The 15,740-nt window shown below is 32.0% G+C and overlaps 1 pseudogene across 1 annotated transcript in view; it reads right to left on the bottom strand.

Moving 5' to 3' along the window:
* Window positions 1-2,103: 2,103 nt before the first annotated feature.
* The window catches only part of LOC143257786 (anoctamin-2-like), a 75,712-nt pseudogene continuing 62,075 nt past the window's right edge, over window positions 2,104-15,740 (bottom strand). The window contains exon 23 of the transcript XR_013031997.1: window positions 2,104-2,230. The product of XR_013031997.1 is annotated as an anoctamin-2-like (transcript). The remainder of the gene's footprint in view (window positions 2,231-15,740) is intronic.

Here is a 15,740-nt window from a genome sequence, read left to right as displayed (position 1 = left end):
TTGTTGTTAACTTGATGGATTTTTACTCTTGTGTCCTTCAGGATTAACTTTGATTTTGCATCCTTTGTATTAGATAATCTTTTATCTTTACAATTCCTTTACTGGTTTTGTACTTTGGTTGTTTTTTTTATGTTTTAGGTCAAATTTCATATATTTAAGGTTTACTCTTTTCTTTAATACTTTGTAGATTCAAAAAAATGTTTATTGTCTGTTTATTTGTAAATATTGAGTACCTTCTGTAAGTATGTTTATTCATGTGTCTTTTTGGCTATATATCATGAAAGTGCTCTGGATTCTACAGGTATTTACATGAATGTTTCTACGTTCAGTTCCACTCTCCCTCCTGTCCACCTGCCAGATCTCTTTCCCTCCTCTTTGTGATTGTATCATATTTAGTTATTTTGCTGAATCTGTTCAAGACCTCCTGCACAAAGTAGCTATTGAATGGGTTGTGCCCACTCAACTGGGATTTTACTCTTATCTGTTATCTCTAAAAAAATGTTTAAATTGGAAAACCATCATAGATCTGTCTTGGCTCTATACCTCTCTGGAGACATTTTGCTTCACCATGGAGTTCCACCTCTCATTTCAGTGGGTTTCATCCTTGAAATTGTGGATGGTCAAGTTCTTAGCTGTCAATATTCATATTTCAGTTGTCCCAATGCCATATTTTTTCTGGTTTAGCCACAAGGGTTATGTCTTCCAGGTTTTGGCACTGCCCTTTGATCTTTCTTAAGCTCCATTTGTATTTTGACAAGAATTATGCTCTTTTGCATGTCGTTTTCACTCACTGGGTCTTTGGACTCATCATTACATGGACAACTGGCTGCTGCTCACCTCTTTCTGTGCCAAGTCACTTTCACTTACTTCTTCAAGATGGTGCTTGTGTGGGTTTTTCATGAAGATATAAAAGTTCTTTACAACTCATGTAGGTGTTCTCGTCAATTCTCATCTTGGTCAGGCCCAGCCTTTTCGAAGTGGGCTCTATAATATGAAGTGGGGAGTCATTAAAGCCCTACATTCTTCTATTTCTTATATCAGGTGCATATGCATCCCCTTTATTGGATGCTCCTTGACCAGTGGAACTTTTCCCTAAATCTCTTAGATCATGCCATTTTACTTGCACCTGGGATCAGGGCCAACATTGCATGGTGGTTGAAAAGGGATTTTATATTTGTGGAGATTCCCATTTCTCCACCTCATTTTGAGTCTCATCTGTTCACAGATGCTTCCTTGGTAGATTGGGGGCTTTCTTCAATTTTGGAGTCATTGGTCAGTTCAGGAGGCTACTCTTTGTATCAACATCCTGGAACTTTAGGCTGTTCATCAGGATCTTTATCATTTTCTCCTCCTCCTGTGGGGGTGGGTGGTTGTGGTTCATTCTGATAATTTCACTGTTGTCAGCCATATTACCAAAGAAGAGAGAATAAAGTCTAGGCTTTTATGTTTTCAAACTCTGTATATCCTGTACTTGGCCAACAACCTCAACATGACATTTCTAGCTTATCATGTCCCTGGAATTATGAATCTAATGGCCAGTCACTTATATTATCCCAACCAGATTCTCCCTATGGAGTGGTCTCTTCATCATCAGGGTTTGTTTCCAGCTCAAAACATCACATAGATATGCATTTGCTATTCACTGAAATGCCAGATTTCTTTCCCTTTAGTCTTCAGTTCCTCACTCCTCGGTGAGGTGGATGTTTTCAGTTGAGATTGGAGGGGTCTTGTATGCCTTCCATCCAGTCAGACTCCCCTCCAGAGTCATTTTCTTTATCCAGATTACTCCCTGCTGTGTTCTACCTGTTCCTCCATATTGGCTGGCTCAGAAATGGTTCCCTCTGCTCTGGACCTTACTGGAACAACAGCCCCTGCTATTTTACTCTTCCTAATTGTTTCTCTATTAACCCTGATAGGATGAATTTCATCCAGACCCTTACCTTTGGTCAGGAACTCACCCCTCATGTGGCATCTTTCTTTGCCTTCCCATTAAATAAATTTATCAGAGGCATAGTTTTACTTCAGACTTTGGTATATTCACTATGGCTTTTGACCATCGTATCACAGTTTTATAGTTGGTTGTTTGATCAGATTTTGTCTATTTTAACTGTTGCTCATTATAGGGCTGCTCTGTTGAACATCCTCCAGTTTCTCATTTCCAGAAAGCTTACTCTTCCCCAGATATTTCTCACCTTTTTCATTTCTTTCATCTGTTCCATTCACCATATTCCTTTGGTCCAACAGATTTGGATCTGAATGTTGTGTTTTATGCCCTGCCCAGCCCTTTGAACTCATTGTAATGTGTTCCTTGTACTGTCTTGTTCTTAAGATCTATTTCTTTCTCCTTCTAGCATGTGGTTGCTGTTATTCCAATACTTGTATCATTAATGTTCCCCACATCCTTTACCATTCCTCATATGTTATCCTCTATCTGGATCAAGTCTACCATACTTGGATATTGGCTACCTAGGAAGGATGTTTGACCTTTTCTCCTAATTCCATACCTTCCATTTTCCCCTTGTACTCCAGTACAGGTTTATGTTCATACTTTGTTCAGTTTGTTCCCTGCTTTGTTATATGGTTCACACTGCCTTTTTTTATTGTTATCATTCCTGTCCATTTATTCCATAAAATAAAATGAGAGAAAAATGAATTCTGTAGTTTTAGTTGGAAAGTTGTTTGAAATTTTAAATGAAAAACAATAGTCAATTGAAAGTGGTGAAGAAGAAAAATTGTAAAAGCAAAACAGTAATTATTGATTTTAAGAGAAACAGTTCAATAGGATATGGCCACTGGTAGGCAATATTCAATAATGTTCCAACTTGGCAAATAACATTTTATACAAATACTTTAGAAACGAAACATATATAACAACTGATAAGAACACAATGAATTATAAGCACAGGGAAGTTTTATTGATGGTGGGAGATAATAAATGTTTCAACAAAACTTTTACTTCTGAACAAGACAGACCAATATTTTGTTCAATCATGCAATATGTTCCATCATCAATAAAACTCTAGTTTGTTCTTACAAATCATCATTTGTCTACCTGTTATTATTTTAAACAGATCTTATAGAAGTAGAAACTGTTGTTTTGAGATGTATGAATATTGGAAGTGCATATTTTAAACTCTGGAAAAATGCTAGTAACAGAGTTGTGTGTGCATAATAGACTTGTTCTTTGTTGGTGTATAAATGAAACTTGTAATAAACTCTCAGTGGGATATATAATAGTTATTTTTCTTATACAAACTGACAAAGAATCCTTTAGTGGTACAAGATTAAGATACAAACCAGTAAGCAAGGAATTTTTGTTCTTGGAAAGTTTGATAAGTTGCAGAATTATACCAATGAAGTATCAATGTGCGTAGCTATGCATACTACTTGGAAATGCATAAAAATACTGAAGAAGTATCATTTAGAAACTCATATTTGGAACTAAAAATTAGTTCTAGGCTTAAAGTAGAGGCTGTCCCAGTGCTTAAGGTTCTTTCAACAGATTTTTTTCCAAGTTTGAGATGCTGAAGTTTTGTGATGTAAGTTAAATTGCTGTATCTCTGAATCAACTAATGTACTTAAATAATTAAAGTGAATTGTATAAAAGAAACTATCAACTATAGAACATCTGAAGTGTTACTTACATGGTATGTCATATGGCCCGAAATACCACATATATCTACTTAGATGACATAATCATACATGGTAAAACATTTCATAAATTTTATGAAGGGTTAAAGAAATTTCTAGTTCAGTTGAGGAAAGAGAACTTTAAACTGGATCTCATGAGGTATAAATTGTAAATAGTGCGAAGGTGGATTTCCTGGGATTCTTATTACCAATAGAGAGAATTTACAGACCCATCTATGATTCACTCTGTTCAGTATTGGTGAACCAAAAAAAGAACAAAAATAACCACATAGTTTTCTTTACATATGAAGTTTACAAATAAAGATGGCCTCTCCAATAAATGTAAAACTGCAAAAGAATATGTAAACATGATTCTTTTCTTTTTACTATTATTATTACTGATCCTTTCTTTACATGGGCAGTCAAATGTATATTATCATAATCATATCATCGATTTACAAACCAACTTTTACTTGTAATAGTAAAATATACACAATTACTGGATTTCATTTCCTTCAGTTTGGACATTCAAATATTTTTTGTAAGGTGTAGTCATCAATAAAAATTCATTTTTACCTATATAAAGTTTTTTTTATAGTAATGATAAATAATATATTTCTTGATGAAAATTGTTCAAAATACTTTTATACACCAACTGGTGATGAAACCTACAAGAACAAAAACTATTTAACATTAACATTCAATGTGAAATGAAAGAGTTGTGTTTGATGAGCATTTATGTGCAAGTGACCAGTGTACTATTAGGTTTGGAATTTTACTAATGGAGAATTGAAGAAAAATAGTACTCTGATTTCAATTTTCAGGAAAGAAAATTTGCTTTTTGTCTAGGTGTGTGCATACAATGTTTTTTGCAGTTTTTGGAGGATACTTATTGATGTTGATGAAGTATTGTTTTATTTTATCTAATTCATCGTTAATTTTATCTGGTGAGCATAGTTTTATGGCTGTGTTTATTTGGTTTCTTAGTGTGTTGAGTTTTTGTTTTGTTTAATATGCTGAGTCCCAAGGAATGTATAGTCCAGTAAGGGTGATTTTTCGGTGTATTTCTGTTTTGAATTGTGTGTCGGTTCTTGTAATTTTGAGGTTAAGAAATGATATTTGATTGCTTTCTTCCTGTTCACATGTGAAGTTAATGTTGGGATGTATAGAGTTAATGTGATTGAAAAAATTAAGTATGTGTTCTGTAGATTTGAATCCCGCAATCATGTCGTCTACATATCTGTACCAGTATAGTGGTGGATGTAATGCTGTGTTAATTGCTTGTGTTTCAACTTGTGTCATAAAAATATTGGCTAGAACTGGTGATACTGGGTTGCCCATACTTAGGCCATTTGTTTGTATATAGTTGTGGTTGTTGAACATGAAGTTTGTCTTCATCGTGGTGAATTCTATGAGGGTTGCTAATTGGTTTCTGGGAATGTCTATTGATGGGTTATAAACAAAAACCTAAATATGTCAGTTTGTTCAAAAGGCATGATAAATCTGATCAAAACTAGCAAACAAAATGAGACAATTTTGGTTGAGGCTGGATCAAGGATGAGTCACTGAATTTAATTACAAATAACAGATATAATATTCATCATAAAATGTTTAGTTAATGTTTCTTTATGTAATAACACAAACAAAACTGCATTTAGACTTCTAAGTTATTATTATATAAGCCTATATATATAATTAGTGTATGTAGTAAACTAAATTTTGCACATGACACTTTTCTTGTACTTGTAAAGCAAAGTAGTACATAAAGTGTTTATTTTGGAATAAAATACACTAAAAAAATGACTATTTCTTACAGTATACAATCTGCTAAGATAATTAAATAACTTTCTGTACAGTTGGAAAAGTTATAATGTGAACACATTTCACTCACACTTTCCTATATTCTTACTTGAAGATATGACAGATGAATATAAACAACTTGTACCAAGCAACAAATGAATGTGATGGAATAATAAATAAACATTCTAATTTTATGTTATGATCATTTTAGATAAACAGGAATAACACTGTTTTGTAAGCATCAACTCTATACAATAGCATTATTGCTTGTACTATGATTATTTAATAAAACAACCATCAGTAACTACAAAATCATGCTAAAGTTACAAATTTTCAACACTAATGTAATGTATTACAGGTAAAAACTATAACAGTATGAAATAAGCTACTAGAAATGAACAGAGTGAATTTTATTTTTCAGTTAGATACAAGTTTAGATATTTTGAAGTATTTATAAGACTTAATTTTAATTTAACTGCTTATGGGAGGGGCAAATGCTTTTATTGTTTTGTTTGTTTGTTTTGGAATTTTGTGCAAAGCTACAGAAGGGCTATCTGCACTAGCAATCCTTAATTTAGCAGTGTAAGACTAGAGGAAAGGCAGCTAGTCATCACCAACTCTTGGGCTTCTCTTTTACCAATGAACAGTGGAATTGACCATCACATTATAATGCCCCCATGGCTGAAAGGGCAAGCATGTTTGGCAAATGGTTTTGATACTTAATAAATATTTCTATATTTAGGATTAAGTAGCAAGAAATTTTTAATGGAAACCATTAATAAAATCACTATATATGTAGCTAAGTCTGCCACACAAGATTTTTGTCTCCTTTTCGATAGAAACCAAATTATTATTTTTTGTTGATTTAATAAGCACATTCACTTCTTTCCCAATATTTTTATTGAATTTCCATTTGAGGCTTTTTTCTTAGGATCAGATAGTGATTTTTGTAACTAAAGAAAACCCAAAACAAGTATATAGGGAAACTATATTCCATTATGACACATTTTTGGAACAGTAAATTTATATACGTTTGGCCACTTGCTCAAATGATTTTTAATCATCCCAACATTTAACTTAATCACAGACCTACCAATAAAGATTTTTAAATGTATTTTTCTGAATTATTTATACCCCTAACTGATGATGTGTTCAGATCCTGTGAGTTACAGTATCCCTGATAACACACCAGTCACAAAAACAGTAATACAGTGAGCATTACAATTAATCCAAAATTTATACTTTATATATGAAATTAGTGACTTTTATCCAACTCTTTGGGCCAGTACAGTGAGTATTATAACAAGCAAAACCATTAGATTATTGCCACATGATGCAATAAGTGAACTGTCATTAGTACTGAATAGTATGGAAAAAGTCAGTAATTTGAGGATCAAGCACACCCTTATTTCCTATAATTAATTAATATTCATTTATTAAAATTTTATTATTCTGTATTTGAATTTCTCTTTATAATATATGTTTGGACTGAAGAAAGTATATAAAGTTCTTAAAATAATTATTGTAAACACCTGGTGGTTTAAAAAAAGTTGTTTTATACAAGAATTTTGCCTTATATTAATTATATTTAAAATAATTTAAAACCAGTTTTATAAGCTGCGACGCTTAAAGACCATCAAAAACGGCTGTAGCTAAAACATCGAGCAGAATAAAAAAACATTTATATGAAGTTGTTTGTAGCCCTTCTTGAAAACAGCACTGTTAAAAAGAGTTTTGGTAGATAAACTACTAAATTGGCATGTATATTTTACAGACATACTAGTTCATCCTTTCTACGTTATATACCCACATGTTAAATAATGTGCAACCATCTCAAGACAAAACTTTTATCATTTATTAAAAAGCACATGAAGTTTGGACATACTAATTTCTTTTATTACATTATTTGGAAATACTGTATAAAACAAAAATATTAATTATCTCACCTAATGATGAAATATTGCATATTATTAGATGACTCTTGAGCCTACATTTAAAAACTAGGTTAATGTGGTCTAACACAACACTACATCCATGCATCACTATGAAAAACAATCAGGTAAAATACATCAAGTCAGACCACTGTATGTTATATTTCTCTCAGTTTATTCTCATTTCATAGTTTGCAATTTTTTTAGAATAATTACTACAATTTCATAAACTTTTATGTCCCAGCATTACACTTTGTGTAACGTAAATATACTAAGATAGCACAAAATACACTATAATAAATGTCTAAACATTTGTGATACCAAAAACAAACAGTGTAATAGTTTTCTTTTTTTTGAAATAATAAAAGGTCGGTTGTTCAGAAATTCATTAACCATTTGAATTATATTTATCTTTCCTTTTAAATTCATGGTTGGTTGGTGTTTTATGGCACAAATCAGCCAGGCGATCTGCGTCAAACATCCAGGAAAAAAAAGTTAAAATTAAAGTAAATTTAGTAAAATTCATAAAAGTAAATTAAGGTAAAAAAAGATAAATAACATAAAATCAATATTTATATCTAATCTACAGCAGTAAGGGAAAACCACAGTAATACAAGTTGTAAAGAACTTTCTGTTGCATAATTGTATGTATCATAACTCGCCAGAAAGATTAACAGGTAAGTACAAAAACCACCATCAGTCACCTGAAGTTTGCCTTTCCAGTCCTGGTTCTGAGTTGTTTGACGTTATGGCCATTTTCAAAAAGGAAAGTTTTAAAAGAGTTGTAGCAAAATTTTATTAATAACTCACTAGGATGACAAATGGGTAGTTCAAATAGCAGCATCAGTCATCTGAAGTTGGCCTTTCCTTTCCTGGTTTCCAGTTATTTGACGTTACGGCCATTTTCTAATTTCAAACCAAGCTAGATGAACTGTGATTCTTAAAAGGGAATCACATTTAAAAATGTATAAATTAAAAAAACTTAAATTGCACTAAAAAGTTTAATCGCCTTTAAAAAACTAAAAACATTTCCAGGGTGGACAGTGTCACAATCACCAATAACACTGTCTAACGTTATGAATAAACCTTGGGACAAAACATTTTTTTAAAAATGGTGCCGTCTTTGCGAGTCATAACTTACTAATCTGAGTATCCAAAATCTGTTAATTTTAGTATAATTATGAATGTTAGTAGTATTAGTTTAGTGTTAATGTTCACAAAGTACTACAAAACAGTCTTCTTCCAAAAGGTATCTTTTGGTAACAGTTAGTACTAAGTTACATGCAGAATTTATGTCAAAAATATTCCAACAATTCCATTTCCCAATTAAGCTACACATTAACACACGACTACGTTTTACCCTTCAACCTACACATAAACATCACAAGTTTCTGTTAGTAATATCTCTAGGCTTGTAAATAATAGGAACTTAAGAGGAATGCTAAAATTTATACAGTTGAAAAGCAAAAAGAAACAGTGTTTAGTGAAATGTTTTCAAAGCCTTTTGGTGGTGTTTTGGTATTAAAGTTGCATAGCACTAAATCTTCAGTTAAAAGAGACCAACCATGATATAAAATGTACATTTTTCACAATTACTATAAACTACTCTTCCAAAACTTTTGACAACACTTAAGGAAAGACTTTATAAAGATGTGTGAAGTGAATGTTAATGCTTAAAAAGAATTATCAGTAACAAAATTCAAAACTTGGTGAAGAATATCACACATATTTAATTTTACTATATAATCTACAAGAATGTGTTATACATGAACAATTACAATTTACCAATATATCTAAATTTATTTTTAATAAACTTTTTTCACAGCCACAAATTTATTAACTACTATAAATATCAAACACCAGGGTCTGTAAATACCACTTAAATTCTTATTTCTCTTCACAATTTTTGTTTACTTTTGGAATAAGAAAGTTACCTAAGAAGATCTTTAACACTCCTACAAAAAGACGTTTCTCGTCCTGATAGCCCGTTCCCCTGGCTGTGGTTTTGCTAGATAGTAGATAGGGACAGTGGGAATCTCGTTAATCCATTCATTAATGGATTTAAATGGCAATTTCATTTAAATACAAAATTATTAGCCTAATATTAATAACCTTTCAAGTTGCTCTGGGGCCTATTAGGCCCCACTTTTCATAGGAGTGTTAACAATAAGTGTGAAATTAGTCATTAAAAGTCAAAACATCAAAGTGCATGTAAAATTCAAATTATTTGCTGATGACAACTTTAATGGTTAAAAACATATTCTAAAAATAAACATATTGTCAGAATTATTGTAACTTGAATAACTTGATTTCATTACAAGTATTTGAATAAACAACATTAACAAGTTAATGTTCTCTTACACCAGAATTTTTTTTACTAAATCTCGACAATAAGACACTTCAAGCTAATTTTTAATCATGTCTTTAAGAAGTTTGGTCATTTACTTTAACATTCAGTATAATAAACAAGGTTCAGTCTCTGACAAAGATTATGTCAAGAAAATAGTAAGAGTAATCCACAATAAAATATTAACCACAAATCAGAAATACAAAGTTACTTTTTATATAAATATATTTTTAAGTTATTCATCAATTATAATTATTTTTCCAACTTTAGGCTTAGAGTTCTGAAAAAAATCTTAAACATTTGATTTTTCATTACTTATTAAACCTATGCAAAATGAACTTAGAGTTACTTTCACATTTTAGAAGAGATGCTAAGTCTTGGGGCCAATGTAACAGATCAAAATCATTGTAACAAAATACAGAAAGGCAAGATTTCAACTGAATGAAAGCTCCTAAAGCAGTAGCAAGTTTTATACATAACACAAAAGATTAAAAATCCAATTCTTCCACAACTTTATTGTGACATCTACACATGAAACTTGAATAAGTGGTTTCATCCCAGTTAAATGGCTTATGATAAAAATATGTGCTAATTAACACTAAAAAATGGTGTATTTGTTGTTAGACCTAATACTTCAAAAAAATCTTGAAAAGTTCTTATATAATTCACAAAAAGTATTAATTTAAATAAGGAATTTGAAGAATACTTAGCTTTCTGAACAAGGTATTGGTAAGATAATTTGGTACAAGCATTTCATTAAGACAACTTTATTTATTGTACAACTGTGACTTTAAATAGTTACTAGAAAACAAAATTTCTTGCAACTTACATTAATATGATTAAAATTACAGATTTCTGATCAGACACAACATTCAATCATGAATAATACATAACTTTGAGATCCAAGGAACATCTAGTATGCTCCTTTTGAATTACACAACAACTTTGCTTAACAAAAAGAATTAGGTGTCTAGTATGTACACTTTATATGTGAATCAACCCACAATTATAAAACTGAGTCTAACTCAGACACAACTACAAACTTTTATACAGTTTTGTCACTTTTTCATTCATCAGTCAAAAACATTATTTCAAATTATTAAAATTTTATGCATATACATTTTTTAAAACCTATACAGACGTACACTTTTAACAATTTGTGGCTGTTGGCAAAGAAGTAAATACAAGAAACGTGAAAAATGTAAACTATAGTTACATGTATTTAGAAAAATTTAAATATGTACTGGAAGGTTATCTTAAATTGTCTAGATGTTAGACATTAGAGTGAACCATACATTACCTTAACAATGGTTGACTTAAAAAAATTATAACTACTTTAGAAAAGTTGTAGTTACCTAACACCAGAGATACAACTTTACTTATGTAAGTCAAATAACAATAAAAAAAACATGATGATGGCTTTTCAAGGTTACCTAACACATGCACACACTGTATTCCAAAACCAAAGAATATGATTTAAAATCCAGAATACTTCAAGTTTCAATATTTAGTGAAAACTAAGTTCTTGTTCTTCAAAAATCTACTTTGAAGTTATCACATCAGTTGGAATCCATTATGAACTGTATAAACTATTGTCTTCTGTTCCAAAACTTTATAAGCTACATAAATAAAAGGGCCTGGCATGGCCTAGCACGTTAAGGCGTGCGCTTCGTAATCTGAGGGTCGCGGGTTCGCGCCAAACATGCTCGCCCTCCCAGCCGTGGGGGCGTTATAATGTGACGGTCAATCCCACTTTTCGTTGGTAAAAAAGTAGCCCAAGAGTTGGCGGTGGGTGGTGATGACTAGCTGCCTTCCCTCTAGTCTTACACTGCTAAATTACGGACGGCTAGCACAGATAGCCCTCGAGTAGCTTTGTGCGAAATTCCAAACAAACAAATAAAACATAAATAAAAACAAAAGTTAAAAGTAAGATTCACAAGAACAGTGTGACATTAAATACAATGAGATAGCTACGAGGGCTGTTGAAAAAATACGCGGGCTGTTTGAATTGCGCGGCTCCAGTTGGTTCCAAGGGAATCCGCTTGGTGTCGCTAGGTTCGCACAGATCAGCTGATTACGACGCCATTTCCCGATTGCAGATATCTTCATTTGTGTATTAGTTACGCGGTTTTAACTGAAGTGCGATTTTTTTCGTTTGGCGGATTTCAGAATGAATGACCTGAAGGAGCAACGACTTGCTGTGAAATTTTGTGTTAAACTTGGAAAATCTGCGACTGAAACTTTTGCTATGCTTAACACGGCTTACGGTGATGTTGCTATGAAGCGTACGGCATGTTTCAAGTGGCATGAACGTTTTAAGGATGGTCGACAGTCCATTGAAGATGATGAGCGTCCTTCCACGTCAACTGACGACCCACACGTCGACAAAAACAACACCCTGGTGTGGGCAAATCGACGTCTGACTGTCAGGGAGCTTGCTGAAGAGTGTGGGATATCAGTTGGATCTTGTTACGAGATGTTGACCGAAAAATTGAAGATGCACCGCGTTGCTGCAAAATTTGTGCCTCAGAACTCGTGAGTTGTTGGCCAAACACTCGATCACTGTTCTTCCCCCCCCCCTACTCACCTAACCTTGCTCCTTGCGATTTTTTTCTTGTTCCCCAAGCTCAAAAGACCCTTGAAAGGAAGAAGATTTGAGACGATTCCCGAGATTAAGGCAAATACGACGAAGGAGCTGGAGGACATTACAAAAGAAGCATACCAGGACTGTTTCAACAAGTGGAAACATCGTTGGGATAAGTGTGTGCGTTGGGGAGGAGAGTACTTTGAAGGGGTCCCAGACCTGTAACTTCTAAATAAAGTACATTTTGTTTTTTGACGCGTATTTTTTTAACAAACCTCGTATATTGCTTCAAAACGTTTTGCTGACAGTATATCAAAGTCACAGTGATACAAAAACTATTAATCCAAAAACTAGTGCCTTAAAACAGAAACAAAGTTGCAGGAAAGTCATCATAAAATCAATCAAACCATCAACAATAATGTTATATTCAAAAGTGTTCATGGACGATCAGAAATGATTTAAGACCTGATAAAATAATACCTGGTTCCTATAAATCATCATAGTAAAACAGTTTTTTTTTTATGGTGTGTTTGTTTAGTTTGTAAAGAGTATACCATGGAAATATTTCTTATTCAGTTGTGTCAAATACATTCTTTATATTAACTAAAATAAAATAATATTAAAAAATAGTTTAGCTGTTATTAAATATGAATTGTTTAATTTATAATTTGTTTAAGAAGCAAAGTATGAAGAACCAGTCGGTAATTTTATCAAAGTATTTTTTACAAAAACAAGGATAAAATTGGAACATACACAAAGAATTGTAAATTAACAAACAAACAAAACAGAAAGAATATAAATGGTTGTGTTTTAATTCAAATTTAACTAGAAATAGCCTAAACTGTTGTGCAAAGCTACATAATGGTTATGTACAGATAGCCATCCCTAATTGTTAACTGGTAGACAAGAAGTGACAACTTTTGGGTTTCTCTTATCTGACCAAGTAATGAACTTTAACCATCATTCTTATAATGCATCTACAAAGTGTAAGGGGTATTTTTGTGACAATTAGTTACAAACTATGAATCTTTAAAGTTAGAGTCCATATACATTAACCACTAGGATGAGGTTTTTACAATGACTTTTTTGTACTTCCCTGTTTTTTAGGTTGTACAATACCTAAAACCCAAAACTAAACCCAACTAAATGTAGTATAGCAAACACTTTAACTACATTATTTTCAAACTGTTAGAAACTAATATCATAGCACTTGTCCTAACATGTGGTTAGTCAAATAAAAGGTTGGTTTGAATTTTAATAGAGTTGGCAGTTTTAAGAGTAGTTATTTTTAATATTAGAATACATTTATTAACCATTAAAGAGACACCAAAATGATTTAAGTTATTTGATTTTAAATAAGTGAGGAAAGTTTTCATTCACCCAACAGAACATACTGCCCTGTAACCATGCATTTGTACAGGAATACAGTTAAACTAGTTTCACTCATGATTTGACAGGTAAACTACAGACGCTGTACATTTAATGAAAAAAGATCCTTTACGTACAAGTAAAAATGTATCTGAAAACTCAAATCAGCATATATTCCTTCACAAAGTGTGCAATCAATACTATTTACTGCGTGCGAAAGTGTGAAGAGGTTATCTGTAGATGGAACACTGTGTATTAATATTCTACCTTTGAATTTGTGTTTGCTATTTAATAAAACAAATTAATTTTAAACAAATATGTACAAACAACAAGTGATGTCCAAAGTTCAGTGCGATACATGTGATGTGTTAAACCTGTCACATCAAGTTATTCCCAGACTTATGTGGTACCTGTTACACTCTATTATGTCCATGTTAGCTGTGTGGCAAACAAACACAAAACAGAATTATTCCTATGCTTATTTATAGTTAATTTCATTTTTTTATGCAGCTACTAGGTTTTTAATTCTTGTGTGATTAAATGTAAATCTTTCTAAAGTCATTATTATTATAATCATTGTATTAGAACATTTAAATTTTTCTGTTACTAGTATTTAGTTATAAAAAAATACTGTGAAACAACTGTTCAGATCTTTAATTTGCTTACATTAAATATACTACTTAAGTGTATATATACATTTATATATATAGATACACACACTTGTTTGTATTGTTTGTTGACAGTTAGCAATGATCCAATCCTCAAACTTATTTTTTTATATTACTCTAACACAGAAGACGATGTTTGGCTGACAATGAGAAACAAATATGTATTACTGAGAAGGCAAGGCCAGGAAGCTGAAACTTTTAAGTACTTATTATATTATATGTATTTGAGGACATATGATATGTGGTAATTATTTATGAGTGCAAATATAGAATTATGAGAATTTGATAAACTTCCTAAAAAAGTTACAGATGCTATATTCCTTAAAAAGGTTCTTAATTCTAAGCTCATACGCTGCCACCTCATTAAGCTGACAAATGAGACAACCACACAGACAAAGTTCCAATTGTGGAAAGGAAATATGGGAAAAAAAAAATATGAAAAGCTATATCTCAAGAGCAGACAGGTCTGAAAGAATAAATTGAGGGATTATTTTTATCATGTAAATCTAAATATGTTCAGTAAAACACATATATCAAGTAATTTCTAACATAGGCAATAAAACTCAATGCATCAACATTTACTGTTAAAAATGTTTTGTTTGTTGAACAGATTGTGTGATTGTTACAACAGTGGTAACTGATTTTGAATGGCTGATAAAATTAAGTTATATCTATTAAACTTGGAATATTTATGTGAAGTGTGGTAACTCTAGAAAGAAATAACAAACAAACAAGCGCCCCTCGCTAGTACAGCAGTATGTCTCCGGATTTACAACGCTAAAATCAGGGGTTTGATTCCCCTCGGTGGGCTGAGCAGATAGCCCTTTGTGGCTTTGTTATACGAAAAACACTCACACAAGTGGAATAAGTATTGATAAGAGTATGTAAGTTTGTATTTGGAAATCACAAAGTAAACCAGTCAGTGGAGATTACAGTGTTTTTTTGTTGTTATTTTTTTTCAGATTGCTGCATGAGGAACACCAAAAGTAAAAAGTATTCAGTTAATAAAATACACAAAACAAAGATGATATTAAACTCTGTAAAGGAAGGGAACAACTGTTCAAATTCAAAGAATAATAGTTTATTTTGGATATTCATTCAAAGCTATATATGATATACATCACTAATTTTTAAACTGACAGATTAGCAAGGAAAACATTTTCTGTAATCAACAGAATTCATTGTCAACTCTTGAATAGTGGGATTTGGCTGTCACTGTTCTATGCACTCACAGACAAAAACACACAGCACTATTTTTTACAACAATGGAATGCAAACCATGGACTCTCAATTTCACAATCTTGCATAATAACCACTAGGTCTAGTCTAGCCTAAAGAATAATGGTTAGCAGGTTAGACAATGGATCTGAGGATCCATGGTTTGCATCTCATTGCTGCAGAGTTGTTTTTTC

This window comes from Tachypleus tridentatus, chromosome 7 (genome assembly GCF_004210375.1).
Source record: "Tachypleus tridentatus isolate NWPU-2018 chromosome 7, ASM421037v1, whole genome shotgun sequence".
Classification (NCBI taxonomy): domain Eukaryota; kingdom Metazoa; phylum Arthropoda; class Merostomata; order Xiphosura; family Limulidae; genus Tachypleus; species Tachypleus tridentatus.
This window is presented reverse-complemented; position numbering and strand designations above follow the sequence as displayed.